Source organism: Nesoenas mayeri (genome assembly GCF_963082525.1).
Source record: "Nesoenas mayeri genome assembly, chromosome: 8".
Taxonomy (NCBI): Eukaryota; Metazoa; Chordata; class Aves; order Columbiformes; family Columbidae; genus Nesoenas; species Nesoenas mayeri.
The window spans coordinates 2859325-2874153 of NC_137554.1; positions in this window are offsets into that span (position 1 = coordinate 2859325).

Here is a 14829-nt window from a genome sequence, read left to right on the forward strand (position 1 = left end):
GTCCATTTTCAGCAACAGAATCTACCGTTTCCCCCTTTTGTGACAACCAGGGTTCTCTCAAGGTGTGCTTTTACAGTACTTCTGAGCTGTTCAATGACTCACTTGCTAAAGGAGGTGGACTCATCCAGCTCCCAGTTTTAGCCTGCCAGCTCTCCAATGCATTGCCTCTGCCACCTTCCTTCTACCCAGTCGTGCAAAGAAAGCTGATAAGCCGGCGATCGGCAAGAGAGCTACAATGAAGCATGCCGAACAGAGAAAATACCAGCAGCTCATCTGCTCACACATTGTTTCTGATATATGCTTGAACCTAAATACGTTTGTGCTTCTGTGAGATTAAAGATGTCCATCTGAATATGTGATAGCGCACACCGGTGCAATTGGTTGTTTATACATTCAGTCCTGAGGTGCGGGGCTTTCAGAACTGGGTCTGTGGAGACGTCTGCATAGATGCCACTGTCTGAACATGCACACTCGATTGTTTACCAAAACATATGCAGACGCCTCTTCCCACGTAGTTCTGCAGGCACAGAGGTACCTCTGTTCGGAAGAGACAAGGTAATCGCGTGTGCATGCACAGAAGAAAAATCAGACCAGGTGCCTTTGTGTGAACATGAAAGAGCCGTCTATATACTCTTTGAACACAGGCTCTGCTGGTTTTGGCACTTTTCAGGCACACTCCTGAAAGCCGCGCACACTGCTGTTCATTCGCTAAATGCTGTCTTCGGAAACATTTCTCCGGTCGATGTACAGCTCAGCTTTCTTCTCGTGTAACTGAGAAATGTTAGTGCAGGGAATCCGTCTCTGTTGAACATACGTCAATCCTGCCTCAGTTTTCCTTTGTTGCCTCTGCCTAGATGATTTCCTTTTTCTCTGTTCACTGGAGCAGTCATGAATGTGCTGTTTTACACACAGGCACAGCCAACGCACACCAAGTGTCAACAGACACACTCCGCTGAGCTCAACACTAGCGCAGATGCACATGTGTGACGAAATCAACACACATGTTTGTGGAGGGAAAGACATGGACTCACACGCATGTGGAGCGACGGATAGATACAGCAGGCGCTAAGGAACACAGACTGACAGGCACACTGCCTCCACACCAACAGGGACCAGTTTGCAGGCATCCTAGACGTTGATTATCGAGCTTGAGCAAACATGATCCTGAGCAAAAGTCCCAAACACTTCCAGGAAAGACATATTCTCTCCCACAAGCACACAAGTGTTTGCCCTCAGCTATAGATCAGGGATAAGCTTGTGAAGAGATGCTCTGTTGCTCTTTCATGTTATGGCATGATCTGTTTCATTTCTCTTGTAGATCGATTGCTAAGTGTCTTTCCTCGGGCCACTGTGAAGCATCTACCATAAGGGAGAAGTACCACAGAGCAGCATTCAGTACTGCTTACGACTGTCTTTGCTCCTTTACTAGCAGAGCTCCCTTGCATCTGTCTGCATGAGAAATGCAGGACTGGGCAACATTGTGCAAAACGGTAAGGCATGAAAAGGCAACAGGGCAAGGCAAGGCAAGACAAGAGAAAAGGGCAAGGAAAGACAAGGCAAAAGGGAAAGCAAGGCAAGGCAAAAAGGAAAGGCAAAGTAATGCAAAAGGGCAAGGCAAGGCAAAAGCGGAAGGCAAGGAAAGACAAGGCAAAAAAACAAGGCAAAAGGACAAGGCAAGGGAAAAGGGCAATGCAAGGTAAGGCAAGGAAAAAGAGCAAAGCAAGGCAAGGCAAAGCAAAAGCACAAAACAAGACAGGGCAAGGAAAAAGGGAAAGGCAAGGCAAGGCAAAACGGCATGGCAAGGCAAAGCAAAATGGCAAGTCAAAAGGGTAAGGCAAGGCAAGGGAAAAGAGCAAGGTAGGCAAGAGAAAAGGGCAAGGCAAGGCAAAAGGGAAAAGCAAGGCAAGGCAAAAAGGAGAAGCAAGGCAATGCAAAAGGTCAAGGCAAAGCAAGGCAAGGCAAAAGCGGAAGGCAAGGCAAGACAAGGGAAAAGGGCAAGGCAAGGCATGGCAAAAGGGAAAAGCAAGGCAAGAGAAAATGGAAAAGCAAGGCAAGAGAAAATGGAAAAGCAAGGCAAGTCAAGGCAAAAGGGCAAAGCAAGACAAGGGAAGAAAAAAAGCCAAGGCAAGGCAAGGCAGGGGAAAAGGGCAAGGTAAGGAAAAAGGGCAAGGCAAGGCATGGCAAAAGGGAAAAGCAAGGCAAGAGAAAAGGGAAAAGCAAGGCAAGAGAAAAGGGAAAAGCAAGGCAAGTCAAGGCAAAAGGGCAAAGCAAGACAAGGGAAGAAAAAAAGCCAAGGCAAGACAAGGCAGGGGAAAAGGACAAGGTAAGGAAAAAGGGCAAGGCAAGGGAAAAGGTCAAGGGAAGGTAAGGCAAAAAGGCAAGGTAAGGCAAGGCAAGCAACAACCTGTGTGCAATCCACCGAGTGTGGGTGTTCAGACAGTGACATATATTCAGACGTGCCTACAGACACCTTTCTGAAAGCCTTGGACCCCAAGACTGAATGTATGTGCAGCCACTTGCACCACTGTGCACAATCACAAATTTAGACGGCAGAGTTAAATCTCACAGAAGCACCAACGTCTTGGTTTTCAGCCTTCGTCACAAACAAGGTTGTGAACGTCTTTGCCATTTTTTGGTCTGTGCAACGTGTCTTCTTGCGTTTCGCTTTCCGATCGCAGGCTTAGCAGTTTTCTTTATATTACTAGGTATACCAAAAGGAAGAGATAGCGTAGGAAATGTCGCCGTCTGCCTTCTTCAGTGTTGGAAACTAGTTGCTCTCCCTTCTCTCTGTCTACGTGCACACATAGGATTCCTCACTGAAAACACGCTGAAACATTTCCACAAGCGTCCAGGTATGTGCACCCACCACCACGTGCATGCACACACAGCTACAGAAAAGAACATAATTTTGCACACACTGATATATAAGCAAAGGAGTGGCCACGCACTACGCACTCTTCTGCAAGCACACCCTCTCACCTCTCTTTACAGAAAGAAGTACATGAAACGCACTCTCCTGCTTGAGGCTAAAGAAGTCTATTGATGGTTGGGATACTGTGCGTGGCTTCAGATGAGGCGGAAAGCCATCAGACCTTTTAGATTAGGCCCAAACAAGAACCCCAGCTACTTGAGACACGTAGACTAAGCCTAAAGCACAAAGAGCTCTCCGTAAGGATGGTGTTTATACTCTACTTTCACAATCTGCTGGCAGTACAAAAAAATAAGCTGGACTCTGTGACTGTGACTCTGTGACATCTGTGACTGTGACTCTGTGATTGTGACTTTGTGACTCTGACTGTGTGACTCTGGGACTCAGTGACTGTCACTGTGTTACTGTGACTCTGTGTCTCTGTGACTATGACTACTACTCTATTACTCTGAATATGTGACTCTGTTTGTAACCCTGTTACTAGCACTGTGACACTGTGACCGTGACTCTTTGAGTCTGTGACTGTGACTCTGTGACATCTGTAACTCTGTGACTCTGCGACTTTGTCTTCTGTGACCCTGTGACTGACCATGAATCTGTGACTGTGGCTCCATGATTACGTGACTCTGTGACTCCATAACTCTCTGACTGTGACTGTGATGCTGTGACAGTGACTGTGATACTGTGACTCAGTGACTGTGATACTGTGACTCTGTGACTGTGACTCTGTGGCTCTGTGACTGTCAGTCTATGACACTGTGACTCTCTCTCTGTAGACTCTGTCACTCTGTAACTTTGAGTCTGTGACTCTGTCTCTCTGTAATTTGAGTCTGTGACTGACACTGTGACTCAGTGATTCTGTGTCTCTATAACTGAAACTTTGTGGGTCTTTGATTGTGACTCTGTTTCTCTGTGACTCTGTGATTGTGTCTATGTGACTGTGACTCTGTGACTCTGACTCTTGGACTCTGTGACTGTGACTCTGCGACGTCTGTGAATATGACTCTGTGACATCTGTGTCTGTGACATCTGCGACTCTGTGACTGTGACTCTGTGACTGTGACTGTGATTCTGTGACATCTGTGACTCTGTGACTGTGAGGCTGTGAGTCTGTGATTGTGACTTTGTGACTCTGTGACTCTGGCTGTGTGACTCTGGGACTCTGACCGTGACTCTGTGACTCTGTGATTCTGTGACTGTTACTCTGTGACTTTGACTGTTACTCTGTGATATTTGTGACTCTTTGACTGTGAATGTCTGCCTCGAGTCTGTGAGTATGTGACATCTGTGACTGTAAATCTGAGTCTGTGACTCCTTGACTGTGACTCTGTGACTCCCTGACCCTGTGACAGCATGTGAATCTGTTACTGTGACTCTTTGACCCTGTGACTGCCTGTGAGTCTTTCACTATGACTCCATGATTTTGTGACTCTGTGAGTCTGTAGCTGTGCCTCTGAGACAGCTGAGACTCTCTGACTGTGAGTCTGTATCTCTGTGACTGTGACTCTGTGACATCTATGACTCTGTGACTCTCTGACTGTGACTCTGTGTCTGTGACTCTGTGACTATGAGACTGTGATTCTGTGAGTCTTTGACATCATATCTGTGACTACAACTCAATAACACTGATTATGTGACTCTGTTTGTGACCCTCTAACTGGGACTGTGACACTGTGACTGTGAATGTATGGTTGTGACTCTGAGACAGTGACTCTGTGACAGTCACTGTGTGACTGTGTGACTGTGTGACTCTAATTGTGACGGTGACTCTGATATTGTGAGTCTTATTCTGTTACTCTGTGACTGTGAATCTGTGACCCTGTGACCCTGTTACTGTGGCTCTGTGACTGTGACACTCTGACTATGTGATTATGACTCTGACTTGGTCACTGTGACTGTGACTCTGTAACATCTTTGATTCTGTGACTATGACTCTGTGACTATGTGACTCAGACTCTGTGACTCTGTAACTCTGACAACGACTCTATGACTCTGAGTCTGTGATACTGTGACCCTGTGAATGTGACTCTGTGACTCTTTGACTGTGTGAGAGTCTGTCAGAAGATGGAGCAGTATTTGCCTGAACATAGCCATCAAGAACTTAGAGAACTGAAGCCCTGACCGAAGGAACACATGGACTTGGAGAAAGGCCCAAGGAGAAGCATTGTGTTGAACTGTTTTCTCCAATATCGGAGGGCTCCTTCTAACAATGGCTGTTGTGTGGACTTTGCCTGCTGCTTCAGCCAAATGAGCCTCAGCCTCCTGAAAGCTATTGTTATGAGGGTTTCTTTGACCCAGGAACAATAGCTGCTGTTCAGAAGAATGTGTTCTCACCTGCAGCCTCAGTTACACATGTCCTTCACCTGCTCCCTCAAACAATGGCCAATAAAAAGAAGCATGCCCAGAAGCTCGCCAAGGGTCCTGAGGTCACCCAATGGACCAGAGAAAGACACCTGAATGTTGGACACATAAGCATTGGCAAAAGAAAGCATGGATATTTTGAGCCTGTGCAGTATGAGCCTAGGTTGCAAAATCAAGGTGGAGGCTGGTCTAAAACAATGGAAGCAAGGTGGGGTGAAGAAGCATAAAAGGTGACTCCAGAATGGACACCGTTGAAGAGTCACAGTCAAAGAGTCACAGACTCAGATTCACAGAGTCACAGAGTCAGAGAGTCACAGAGTCACAGCTGTAACAGAGTCACAGTTACAGAGTCACAGAGTAACAGACACAGACTCACAGTCACAGTCACAGAGAAAGAGAGTCACAGTCACAGAGTCACAGAGTCGTAGAGGTCATGCATATCATGGGAATATTTCACCATGTAAGCTCTGTGACTCTTTGACCCTGTGACTGCCTCTGAGTCTGTCACTGTGACTCTTTGACCCTGTGACTGCCTGTGAGTCTGTCACTGTGAATCCATGATTTTGTGACTCTGGGAGTCTGTATCTGTGCCTCTGAGACAGCTGTGACTCTCTGACTGTGAGTCTGTATCTCTGTGACTGTGACTCTGTGACATCAGTGACTCTGTGACTTTGTGACTGTGACTGTGTGTCTGTCCCTGTGACTCTGTGACTATGTGACTGTGATTCTGTGAGTCTTTGACACCGTGACTGTGACTACAACTTTATTACTCTGATTATGTGACTCTGTTTGTGACCCTCTAACTGGGACTGTGACCCTGTGACTGTGACTCTGTGACTCTCTAATTGTGACGGTTAACTATAAGATTGTGACTCTGAGTCTGTGGCTCTGTGACTGTGAATCTGTGACACTGTGACCCTGTACAATTCCTCTTTGTGAAACTCTCACTCTATGACTATGTGACTCTGGCTACATGACTCTGAATCTGTGACATCTGTGACTCTGAATCTCAGTCTGTGACTTTGTGACTGTGACTCTGTGATTGTGACTTTGTGACTCTGACTGTGTGACTATGGGACCCTGGGACTGGGACTGTGTTACTATGACTCTGTGACTCTGTGACTGTGACTCTGTGACTTTCACTGTGACTCTGTGATTTTTGTGACTCTTTGACTGTGACTCTCTGACTCTGAGTCTGTGACTGTATGACATTTGTGATTCTGTGACTGTGACTCTGTGACTGTGTCTCTGTGGCCCTGTGACAGACTGTGAGTGTGTCACTATGATTCCATGATTTTGTGACTTTCTGACTCTGTAACTGAGACTCTGAGACAGCTGTGACTGCATGACTCTGTGTCTCTCAGATTGTGACTGCGACTCTGAGTCTGTGAGTCTGTGATTCTGTAACTGTGAATCTGTGACCCTGTGACTCTGACTGTGACTCTGTGACTGTGACACTGTGACTCTGTATCTGTGACACTGTGAGTCTATGACTGTACCTCTGTGACAACTGTGATTCTGTGACGGTGACTCTGTGACTGTTGCTCTGTGATACCTGTGAGTCTCTGACTCTGCTCGGAGCTGACAGGCTCCTCCTCCCCTAGGGGGCACTCGGCTGCCACACCCAGCTGACATAGAACCCTTGTCACAATGCCCGCTACCGTAGCGACGATGCAGTGACTCTGCAGATTATTTTTTTCTACTGCCAGCCCATTGCGGAAGTACAGTATAAAAACCATCCTTATGGAGAGATCTTTGTATTTTAGGCTTAGTCTAAGTGTCTCAAGGAGCCGGGGTTTTAGTTTGGGCCAAATCCATAAGGTCTTATGGCTTTCCTCCTCGTCTGAAGACGAATGTGCTAGAAACTATCAAGCAAAAGAAAAGTCCTGCAGCCTAGCCTTGCCTTGCCTGTCCTGCCTCTCCTTGCCTTGTCTTATTTCCTTCTCATCCTGTTCTCTGTCCCATCCTCTCTCACTAACCCCTCGTATGGCTGCATGTCTCTTCTTTCCTCTCTTCTTTCCTTTTTTCTCACTCTCCTGCTTCCTGCCTCTTTTCTTTCAATTCCTCCATTTCAGTCCTGCAGCCCAACACTACTTTTTATTCTTCCTTCCCTTTCTCCTGCTCCCTTCTCTTTCTCCCTCTCTCCCATAGCTTTCTTCCCGACTTGTATGTTGGAGACTTTGGGCCACTTTGGCCCCAACTCTGGGGATGGTTTGGCCAGCTTTCAGATTCCTGGCCAGTGACAGTAGGGACAGCAGGCAGTGACAGACCCGGGGCTGACAGGCTCCCCCTACCCTAGCGGGCGCTCCGCTGCCACACCCAGCTGACATAAAACGTTTGTTACAATGCCTGCTACCGTGGCGAGGATGTGGTGACTCTGCAGGTGACAGGGACGCTGCAGGTGTCAGCTCAGCAATTTCTCAGTTCCCCAAAGAAGCTGAATTCTGCCGGTCGCTGCCTTTGCTGTTGAAATAATGTCATCAGGTGGGTGTTTTGCTGTAATACACTGAAAAACAGAGCAGAAATGTTGAAATATGCCCCTGATATGCATGATCCCTTCACCAAACCACCACGACACAGCCTAAGGTGATCTGCAGCTTATTTTTTTGTACTGCCAGCAGATTGTGGAAGTATAGTGTTCGAGGTTTTAGATTGCGGGGTGACAATAAAACCCTGGTAGATGTATTGTTAACCTCCTCTCCCCCACCCACTTCCCCTTTTTGCCCCTCCCTCTCCCCCCTTCCCACTCAGGACAGGCGATCGGGAGGGAAAGAAGGACAGAGAGAAGAAAGTTGGAAAGAATTAAAGATGTTTTACTAATGCTACTAATGAGAATAGAGAAAATAATACAAAATATACAAAACCAATCTTGAAAGTCTCAGCAACTGCAGAGCTGGCACCCAAAGTCCTGGATTGGACTGCACAGTCAGTCGGAGCTGGATTCAGTCTCTCACTAAGCCTCAGTTCGCAGGGACGACTAGCAAGGTCCTCTCCTAATGTCGGCCATAAGCAGAAGGGAAAAGGCAAAAAGGGAGGGAAAAAGGGGCAAGATCCTCATGATCTCCCACTTTTATATGAAGTATTCACATGAATGGAATGTTGTACACAGTTGGTCAGTTTCTTGGTCACTTGTTTCTCATCGCCCCTCTCGCGAGATGTCCATCCATGCTTATCAGTAAGTTTGCATTCCACTGCTAGGTTTACAAAACATGTGTTTGGTTTTCCAGGAAAATGCAGTTAATATGAAGGCTTTAGCTGACAGGCAAATTCACTAAAAGAGAAACTTGTTTTTAACAAAACCGGGACATTCCACCCCTTATAATATGCCATTCACTGAATACTTAAAGCTATCAGTACAATCTGTCAACACAATCTAATTAATCACTACTACTATACATATATATATACATATGTACATATATACACAGGAGTAATTAATCTTAATCAGTGGACCATCCTTTGAAAAGTTCATTAAATTCATTTTGTCACAACAGTCTCCCAGGGCAGGAAAAATGGTACAAGTGCATCTCATGACCACTGTTTGTGGGATAAGACATCAACTTCAAAGAAGTTGTCAGGTGCCACTCAGAGAAGCTAGCTCTGGTTTCATCATCACTGTCTTGATCTGAATGACACTTATTAAATATTGTTAGTATGGCAATTCACATCCTGCAGTTCAGTATTGAATATTTTCACCTAAACTCAAATCCCCTTGAGGTACACACCGAACTTCTCTATCCTTAAGCATCACCCACCAGGTGCTGCCAGGTCCCTGGGCAAAACCAATCCCACGAATGGGCTTGCCTTTGCCTGAGGCAGGAGTAACCCAGACTGCCTTTCCTAACATATTTTTCATGTGTACTGCAGGGACTTTATCTCCTTCTACAGTCCATAGAATTTCTGATTGGGCAGGCCCGGCTCGATTGGTTGATCCCCTAGTGTTGACCAACCAAGTGGCTTTTGCTAAATGTGAATCCCAGTTTTTAAAGGTTCTACCACCAAGTGCCTTTAGTGTAGTTTTTAGCAAACCATTGTACCTTTCAGTTTTCCCAGAGGCTGATGCATGATATGGAATATGATATACCCACTCAATACCATGTTCTTTGGCCCAATTGTCTATAAGACTGTTTTTGAAATGAGTACCGTTGTCTGATTCAAGTCTTTCTGGCATACCGTGTCGCCAAAGGACTTGCTTTTCAAGGCCCAAGATAGTATTTCAGGCTGTAGCATGAGGTACAGCATATGTTTCCAACCATCCAGTGGTTGCTTCCACCATTGTAAGTACATAACGCTTACCTTGACGTGTTTGTGGAAGTGTAATATAATCAATCTGCCAAGCTTCTCCATACTTATACTTTAACCATCGCCCCCCATACCATACAGGCTTTAACCGTTTCGCTTGTTTGATTTCGGCACAAGTTTCACATTCATGAATAACCTGTGAAATAGTGTCCATAGTTAAATCCACCCCTCGATTGTGAGCACATTTATATGTTACATCTCTACCTTGATGCCCTGAAGCATCATGGGCCCATCGAGCTAGGAAAAGTTCACCTTTATGTTGCCAGTCCATGTCCACCTCAGCTACTTTAATCTTAGCAGCTTGATCTACTTGTTGGTTGTTCAGATGTTCCTCGGTGGCTCGACTTTTAGGCACATGAGCATCTACATGACGAACTTTCACAGGCAGGCTCTCTAGCTGAGCAGCAATGTCTTGCCACAGTGTGGCAGCCCCAATGGGCTTACCTCTGCGCTGCCAGTTGCTTTTCTTCCATTGCTGTAGCCACCCCCACAAGGCATTTGCTACCATCCATGTGTCAGTATAGAGATAAAGTATTGGCCACTTTTCTTGTTCAGCAATGTCCAAAGCCAGCTGGATGGCTTTCACTTCTGCAAATTGACTAGATTCACCTTGTCCTTCAGTGGCTTCTGTAACTTGTCGTGTGGGACTCCACACAGCAGCTTTCCACCTTCGATGTTTTCCTACAAGACGACAGGATCCATCTGTGAACAGTGCATACTGCTTATCAGTCTCTGAAAGTGTATTATACAGTGGTGCTTCTTCAGCACGTTTTATTTCCTCATCTGGAGACATCTCAAAGTCTTTACTTTCTGGCCAGTCTGTAATCACTTCTAAGATACCTGGGCGATTGGGACTTCCAATTTGAGCTCGTTGCATGATCAGTGCAATCCATCTACTCCACGTAACTTCCTTTGCATGATGTGGAGAGGGAACCGTCCCTTTGAACATCCAGCTCAGCACTGGCAGTCAAGGTGCTAGGAGGAGCTGTGCTTCAGGACCGATCACTTCTGAAGCAGCTCGAACTCCTTCGTATGCTGCTAGTATCTCTTTTTCAGTTGGAGTATAGTTGGCCTCAGATCCTTTGTATCCTCGACTCCAAAAACCTAAGGGTTGACCTCGAGTTTCTTCTGGTGCTTTCTGCCAGAGGCTCCAGGTAAGTCCATTATCTCCGGCTGCAGTGTAGAGCACATTTTTAACATCTAGTCCAGTCCGAACTGGTCCAAGGGCCACTGCATGAGTTATCTCATGCTTAATTTGTTCAAAGGCTTGTCGTTGTTCAGGGCCCCACTCAAACTGGTTCTTTTTACGAGTCACTCGATAGAGAGGGCTCACAATCTGGCTGTAGTCAGGAATATGCATCCTCCAAAAACCTACAATGCCCAAGAAAGTCTGTGTCTCCTTTTTATTAGTAGGTGGAGACATTGCTGCAATTTTGTTGATCACATCCATTGGGATCTGACGACAGTCATCTTGCCATTTTATTCCTAAAAATAGGATCTCTCGTGCAGGTCCCTTGACCTTGCTTCGTTTTATGGCAAAACCAGCAACCAAAATAATCTGAATTATTCTCTCACCTTTCTCGAAGACTTCTTTCGCTGTGTCGCCCCATACGATGATGTCATCAATATATTGCAAGTGTTCTGGAGGTTTACCTTGCTCCAGCGTGGTCTGGATCAGTCCATGGCAGATGGTAGGACTCTGTTTCCACCCCTGGGGCAAGCGATTCCACATGTACTGGATGCCCCTCCAGGTGAAAGCAAACTGCGCCCTGCAGTCTGCTGCTACAGGAGTAGAGAAAAATGCATTAGCAATGTCAATTGTAGCATACCACTTAGCTGCCTTTGACTCCAGTTCAAATTGCAGTTCTAGCACGTCAGGCACAGCAGCAATCAGTGGCGGCGTATCTTCATTCAGGCCATGATAGTCCACAGTTAGTCTCCACTCGTCCCTAGACTTACGCGCTGGCCAGATTGGGCTGTTAAAAGGTGAGCGAGTCTTACTGATCACACTCTGGCTTTCCAATTGACGGATCAACTTCTGGATAGGAATCAAAGAGTCTCAATTGGTGCGATATTGCCAGCGATGCAACATCGTGGTAGCAATTGGCACCTGCTGTTCGTCAGCCATCAGCAGTCCTACAACAGAAGGATCATCTGAAAGACCAGGCAAATCAGACAGCTGTTCAATTTTCTCAGTGTCCACAGCTGCTATACCAAATGCCTGCCTATACCCTTTTGGGTCCTTAAAATACCCTCTCCTGAGGTAGTCTATGCCAAGGGTGCACGGAGCATCTGGGCCAGTCACAATGGGATGCTTTTGCCAGTTTTTTCCAGTTAGGCTCATTTCACCCTCTACAACAGTCAGTTCCTGGGATCCCCCGGTCACTCCAAAAATATTGATGGATTGCGTTCCTTTATAATTAGAAGGAATTATTGTGCACTGTGCACCAGTGTCCACTAAAGCTTTGTACTCCTGAGGGTGTGTTGTACCAGGCCATCATATTTGTACAGTCCAATAAACTCTTTTATCCCTCTCCTCCACCTGGTTGGAGGCAGGGCACCTCTAATTTCTGTTTTGCACAGTCTCTGGGTGTGAATTAGAGGCTCCTTCAAGATCATCAGAATCTCTTCTGCTCCTTTTGTAAACTGGAGCAGCCACCTTCCTAGGAGTTTTTCCTTTAATCTCATGTACTCATTCCTGAAGTACTGAGGTAGGTCTTCCATGCCACTTATTCATGTTTTCTCCCTGCTCATGTAGGAAGAACCACAGTGAACCTCTTTTTGTGGGCTGCCTCTGTCCTCTCTCTCTAGATAGAAAATGCCTTTTCCTAATAGCTGAAACATAGGTTTGTGCAGGTCGTGAATGGTATGTGTCTTCTCTGAGTTCTTTGATTTCTTGCAACAGCTTTTCAAACCGGTCATCAGATTTTTCACACAGTTTCTCCACAGCAAAGACACAAGCCTGTACAGAACCAGCAAGGCTGTCCTCAAACTTCCAGAGCTGCTCAATCACTTCAGTAATATTTTGTACACCTTCAGGTGACCAGACCATTCCTGCCAATGACTTAGCATATGCAGGTGGTGCACTTTGTACAAATCTGGGCCACAGAGGTCATGTACAATTGATTCTATCTGGGTCTGTCCCCTCTTGGCTGTTTGGTCTAAAATAGATGATCTCTCACACAGCTAATTTTCTCAGGAACTGAATACCTCTCTCCAAATTATTCCATTTCCCTAACTTTGATATACAATCTTCCTTGTAGGGAAATCTTACTTTCATAGCTCCCAGGAGTCGGGTCCAGAGAGTAGTGGCGTTAGACTCTCTTGAAATTGCCCTATCAATGGTGGAATCTTTTGACAGAGATCCCAGCTGCCTGGCTTCACCACCTTCCAATTCAATTGTTTCTGCCCCATTGTCCCAGGATTGGAGCAGCCACCTTAAAATATTCTTGCCTTCACGACGACTAAAGTCTTTTCGCAGATCTCTCAGCTCACCTGGAGAAATGGACCGAGGGGTGGTTACTTCATCTCCTCCTATCCTGGTGATGCCCCTTGGGTTGATGTTGGTCGTGTGCCATCATCTGCTGCACGGGTAGTCTTTCTAGTGACTTTCTTACAACCAGCAACTGATGCTGATAGGGGTTCACCATCATTTGATTCATTTCCAGAGTCTGAATGACTGTCACAGTGATTGCTGTGATTACAGCAGCAACAGTGACCAGTGTGTGAAGAAGGGGGGCTGCCTTGCTAGCCTTTGAGGCTGGAGAAGTAATGTTACCTGCAGCGACCTTGGCAGAGGAGCTTTGCGGAGGAGCTGTAGCTTCAGCCTGCGAAGCCGCGGTTGGAGGGGCAGTGGCTGCAGCAGCAGCTTTCGCTGTTTTGCTCTTTCTCGAGCGGCTAGGAGTGCTTTTTGCTAAAGCTTCTGAAGATGCACCGCAAATCTCAGAACTAAAAAGGGACGCAAACCTCCTATTGAACCCCATTTTTCTTAACAATAGTACAAACTGACACACATTCAGCAAACCAGATAACAAATTCAGCAAATCAGATAACAGTTATATCAAAACTCCAAGGATATTCAAAGTTCTCTAAAACATTTGCGAACTGTTCTAGCGAAAAACCAAAAGTATTGTTAGTCAGTCTTTCTAAAGATTTTCTAGACCAATTAGCAAACACAGAGCCATACTGCTCTTTAATCTCTCCTGGAGGCTTTTCAAGGTAAAGTAGAAATGAGTAGAAATTCATTAGCGGCTGCAATATAGTAAAATAAACCAGTGACAAACCACACAATAACATCATGATCATTGTCCAGTTACTTGTTGTTATATAATGAATACTTTGACTTAAAAAGAAACCCCAACACAGATATGGAATAAGTCAGCACAATGTAGAAAATAACAGATACAACTTATGCCATAACATCTTGAAATCAGTGTCATTCACTTTGCCTTAATATCACTAAATAATGTCTGAGGCAAACAGACGCGCGAGTATCACAACTCTATGAGTTGGCACCGTGCCAAGAAAATGGAAAGGTACGTCAGAGCAGTAGAAAAGTCAAAAATCTTCAGATTTACCCCTTTCTCTTGCCCCATGTTGGGCACCAATTATCTATCGAGGGTTTAGATTGTGTGGTGACAAAAAAACCCTGGCAGATGTATTGTTAACCTCCTCCACTCTCCACTTCCCCCTTTTTCCCCTCCCTCTCCCCGCTTCCCAGTAAGGACAGGAGGTTGAGAGGGAAAGATGGACAGAGAGAAGAGAGTTGGAAAAATTAACAGTGTTTTACTAGTGCTACTAATGAGAATAGAGAAAATATACAAAATATACAAAACCAATCTTGAAAGTCTCAGCAACTGCAGAGCTGGCACCCAAAGTCCTGGATTGGACTGCACAGTCAGTCGGAGCTGGATTCAGTCTCTCACTAAGCCTCAGTTCGCAGGGACAACTAGCAAGGTCCTCTCCTAATGTCGGCCGTAAGCAGAAGGGAAAAGGGAAATGCATCCTCGTGATCTCCCACTTTTATATGAAGTATTCACGTGAATGGAATATTATACACAATTGGTCAGTTGCTTTGTCACTTGTTTCTCGTCGTCCCATATCCTTCTTCCCGACTTGTGTCTTGGAGACTTTGGGCCAGTTTGGTCCCAAGTCTGGGAATGCTTTGGCCAATTGTCAGAGGCCTCGTTGGTGACAGGAGGGATAGCAGGCAGTGACAGGCCCATGGCTGACAGGCT